Below are 5,316 nucleotides of genomic sequence, written 5' to 3'. Positions count from 1 at the left end.
AAAAGCACTGAGAAAACCTTAGCTTATTTTTCCCCTTACCTGTCTCTGTCTCACAGGTGTCTCCAGTGTAGCCAGCAGCACATGTACAGGAAAAGGAATCTATTCCGTGAGCACAAGCGGCTCCATTTTTACATGGGTTCGGTTCGCACTCATTGATATCTGAAAATTATAATTAATATATATTATTGTAATTATTGTACATTTTTTTCAATTGTTTTTCCAGTGTAGCTTGCACACGGAATTATATAAACTACACGCAGCCCTTTTTCCCTTTGAGTTGGTGAACTAACGAAGAAAAATATTAAAAAACAAATTCTTTAACTTACCTGTCGCACACGTGTCTCCAGTGTATCCAGCAGCACATGTACAGGTAAAGGAGTCTATTCCATGTGCACAAGAAGCTCCATTTTTACATGGGTTCGAATCGCATTCATTGATATCTGAAAATCAATTATGATTAAAAGGGTTGGCCTATACATTATTGTGATTTATTGCACATTTATTTGAATTGTGTTTCCAGTGTAGCTAGCATATATACTAGCGCAGTAGCATAAATTCTGCTAAGCTATCAGCATTAAGAACACGTGCAAATCTAAGTCCATTTGCACAGCACCTTTTATACACATATTTATTCTAAAATGGCAATGGAAAATAAATTCCAACCCAATATCTTTTCATTTAAGGTAGCGAAATAACAAAGAAACCGTAGATTATCCTTTCCCTTACCTGTGTCACAGTTGACCCCAGTGTAGCCAGCAAAACACATGCAGGTATGGGAATCTATTCCATCTACACACGAGCCTCCATTTTGACATGGGTTAGAGCAGTGAGTATGAGAACAACTAATGTCGCAATGTTTGTTACCTGAAAATCAATTAAAATTGAAAAAGAAAGAAAGAAAGAAAATAAAAGAAAGAAAGAAAGGAAGGAAGACGACCGAAGGAAGGCAAGAAAGAAAGGTTAATGATTTTGAGTTTAGTGAAATAACGCAGAAAATATTATTAAAAAGAAACATAGGAACTAGATAGCTCTGTTATCGCATAGATTCAAGCGCGATTTGATCTTTGGGGTAAATGAAGTTCACAAACCAGAAACCCAGGCATCGAACATGGAACCTGTCTGCGCTGCCGCCATGCAATTCCCTTATTATGGGAGCGAAATAATATATATAGGCCTATATGTAGGCATACATTGTACAATCCCCTCCGTGTTTAATGCATATTACGAAGAAATCTACGCCATTGATCATTAGTTATCTTACCATGATGACTGCTGTCCCCGCCGACCCAGGTAATAGCAAGCACAATGCAAAGAAACATTGCATTTATACGCATGTTGAAAACGGCCATCTATAAATTAATAGGAGTATAAGGATAATTATTTACAAAAACACAGTAACCCAAACCCCCCTCGCACACCCCCAATGTGGCCCACATTTTTTTGTTCAACTTTCAGCCCCCAAAATGTTAAAAATCTTCCATCATTGATCAAAATTTAACAAAAATCCACCGCCAACAACATAACACTGCTTCGGAGAATAGTAAATTAATTTGACTGGCGGATTAAATGAAAGTTATGTATGGAACTTTTCAATAGCTGCAGTATAATATCTCACTTGCGTAAAAAGAAGTAGGATTGATCGAGATTTAACGGATAAACTTTGGTGCAATTTGAAAAGACTCGCTTAAAGCAACAAGGTGTATACGATGTCGATTTCCGTCAAATTTGAATTTTGTTATTATAAAATGAAATAATTTTAATAATAGACTAACTGTCAGGAAGGGATATTTTCCATTTCAAGCCGAAATAATGAGGTAATGTGAAAAAAACTCCACTGGCAATTTTGGCCGTTTAATGTTGAATTCTATGGGGGATATAATATCGTATTACGACTCCATGTCCAACTTGCTCTGTTGACCTACAACATGTACAAACACAACGAATATGGTGATATATTGCAAAAATCAGGCCTCAAAAATGATCGTACATTATGACTAAAGGATCTAAGCATCTTATATCGTTAATGAGTTAGCAGTCGAAGTAACAATGTATATATGGTCGCAAACCTGAATTTAGGCCAATAATACATGTAGTTGCAATTTTTAATTTGATTTTTTGCTTTTCTTGTCTCACTGACATGCCCTTATAAAGAACTAAGCTGATTGCATTTTGTCATCTTTGAGCAATTTAAAAACGTACAGAAATGATTGAAATTAATACAAAATTGAGAAAATGGTACAATAATGGGATTCCTGAATTGAGAGTCACTCGTCATATAGGCCTACTTGGATTTATCGGTCAATTATAACCAATAACATTAAGGGAAGGGTATGAACGTTGGACAGTATTTATTGTGGGACATTTAGAGCACATCAGACATATCGAATTGCATTCTGAATACGAAGAATGTCCTTCTGATATCAAATCATTTTGATTTTTGAAATTCGCATGTAATACACATTTTATGGCAAATCATTAAAAATTGATATTTTTGATATTTAACAGTACTCGAAGTAAACTTTCTAAATCTGATGATATGTACTTAAAGTGTATGTAGATGGGATGAATAGCCGACGATCAATTGAAAATTTTGACCTTTCGTATTGAAGATATGGATTTTTCCCCAAAAACACCGAAAAAATTAGGTCTTTTTGGGAAAAAATCCATATCTTCAATATGAAAGGTCAAAATTTTTAATTGATCGTCAGCTTTTCCTCACAGCTACATACACTTTACGAATATATCATTAAATTTATAAAATTTACTTCGAGGACTGTTATATCATAAATGTGAAAAATATCAACTTTTAATAATTTGTCATAAAATTTGTATTATACCGTGAATTTCAAAAATGAAAAATTATTTGATATCAGAAAGACATTCTTCGTATTCAGAATGCAATTCGATATGTCTGATGTGCTCTCATGTCCCACAAAAAATACTGTCGAAACGCCCAAAACGCTCATTCCAGATCCCTTAAAAAGCTGAAGAAATTCACGTTATGCCATCGATTCATCTAAAACATAAGCTAACATACAGGTGTTCTATAGCAATGATTCCTCTGGAAAGAATCCATTTCAACTCAAATCGCAATTACAATACAGAAATCAAATAACTTGTTGCACTTACCATTGCTATACGTTCTCACTGCAACGTCGAAAGGAATGCGAAACGTTCCGATTTGCCGTACTGCAGGTGAATAATTCAGAGGAGCTGTTTGGTTACTTGTTGCTTGTATGACACGCACACTGGATATGTCGAGAGAATGACTGTGGTTTACGGACCCAGAGTCCGAGGAGGCGGTACCCGGGGGCGGTACTCATCGCTATATCAATTTTCCAACAACAATTTCACCAATCGCTATTTAACTAAATAATTTGAATAATTACACCCTGCAAAAATCCGTGATTTCTATCAAAAAATCCAGGACCGATGGTTCAGTCAATCAGAATAGATGACACGCATTTTTATATTTTTCTTCAATATTGCGAAACTCCTTTCTTTTCCCAGGGGTCTTTACAGCCCTCTTTATATTGACTTACTCGGGGCGATGTCAAAACTGCGATATCGCATATTAAATTACCCCTCGATTTAACTTTATCAGAGGTTAATAATGTCGTTGAATATGAAATAACATCACTAATTCTCTTCTTTGGTTTGTTTGTTCCGATCAAGATTATTTCTTTGTTTGTCTATTTCTTTCTTTTCCTCGTTTTTTTTACCATTGTATTCCTGTATTTTTTGTTTTTGAACATACGACGAGTCTATTGTCTTACTAGCATAATACCCTGATTAGTTGGCGAAGAATATGAAGGCAACGCGTTGCCAAAATCTAGATCCCATTGACTGTCTTGATAACAAGTTGCTTTCTTTTTTTTTTTTTTTTTTTTTTTTTTTTAACTGGGAAAGCTTTGAATGGTACTGCACCATAGTATTTATTGAATCTTCTTCTTCCTTATATTCTTAGTCGCACACTTCTGATAAACAATTACTTGTCGTTCCACGGGCTTCATCTACATTAGCAGACGTAGACCGAGCCTTTTCTGTTGTTGCACCCACGCTTTGGAACTTTTTACCTCTGAATATAAGAAACTGTGATTCTTTTCAGACAACAAGTTGCTTTCTTGAAAGCGACGCGTTGCCGAAATACGTAATGGCCCAAATGGCTTGCTATATGCGAGAGCAAGGGCGTAGCAAGAGCACCAGGGACCCATGGACAAGGAGCAGTACGGGCCCTTTTAACCAAGTCGGGATTTACTTTATGAGGGCCTGAGCCAGGACAAAATTTGGAGGCCCGAACTCACGTGCCGAGGAAGGATATGTGCACTCAAGTCAGTGGCCAAGTTTTGGTTTACGTATGGTACTAGGACATTTGCGCGAAATCACGCGAAAAAATTCAATTCCAGACTATTTTAGCCCCAGATCAATATGAATTTTACTATTTGAATGCGCGCGAAGGGCGAAAATTTGTGCAATTTCCCCCTATTTTGGCCACAAAAAAAACGCGCCGTTATTGGGGTCATAAGAAAAATGCATATGGCAATTTTGGGGGCCCTGGACCCGGGCCCATTTTGCCCAATGGTAAATCCGGCACTGCTCTCCATAATCAGCGTAGCCCTTGTTTAATTTTTGCGCTCGGGGCTCTTGAACCCTCGGGGCCCATGGATTCCGTCCACCCCTGTCCCCCGCTTGCTACGCCCCTGTGCGAGAGCTGTCCAATGATGCAGATAGTTACGGTATGAAAATCACGCAGAACTGAGTCATGTAGTGCAGTTATGTCCACGGCAAATTCACCGTGACCTTTCCAGCCATAAACCCGCTTAGTGAAGATTAAACCAAGATATGTAGTATTAAACCATTGGCCATTATACAGGGTGTCCCAGAATGATTTGTACCGTGTTTGCAAAAATAACTAAAAATAGAAGACGGGCAATGTATCTATTTTAGATACCAGCATTATAATGTTGGACATGTCTCCTACTTATTCTGTTAATTTCAGCACGCTACCTTTATTTGTTTTGGCGTGGCATGCAATAATGTAAAATCGATGAAAAACGACTCGCATACCTTTGAAAAATGGTACGATACGATTAAATGAAGAACGTGGGATGTTTGGCACAGCATTTCGACGACAACTACTGTTGGGGTTACCTCTTAAAGCTTGCCGGACAGCTGCAATGTTCGCTCTAGTTCTTACAGTCTTACGAGCACCTGAAGCTTCACTCTGCCGATTCCTGACAGTTCCGTGCTCGTCAAACCTCTTTACGTTATACACTATCGTCTAATGAATCTTCTTTGCGTCTCAACATAGCTGCC

General features: G+C 37.5%; 1 long non-coding RNA gene across 1 annotated transcript; it reads right to left on the bottom strand.

The window, feature by feature from the left end:
* Positions 1-329: 329 nt before the first annotated feature.
* LOC140142665 (uncharacterized) lies at positions 330-3,243 on the bottom strand. The gene is made up of 4 exons (XR_011857555.1): positions 3,130-3,243; positions 1,262-1,349; positions 727-864; positions 330-440 (listed from the first exon to the last, which is right to left on the bottom strand). It is a non-coding gene; the product is annotated as an uncharacterized lncRNA (long non-coding RNA).
* Between the last annotated feature and the right edge of the window lie 2,073 nt (positions 3,244-5,316).

This window comes from Amphiura filiformis, chromosome 20, assembly GCF_039555335.1.
Source record: "Amphiura filiformis chromosome 20, Afil_fr2py, whole genome shotgun sequence".
NCBI classification, from domain to species: Eukaryota; Metazoa; Echinodermata; class Ophiuroidea; order Amphilepidida; family Amphiuridae; genus Amphiura; species Amphiura filiformis.
Note: the sequence above shows the minus strand (reverse complement) of the source record. Positions and strands in the feature narration are given on the sequence as shown.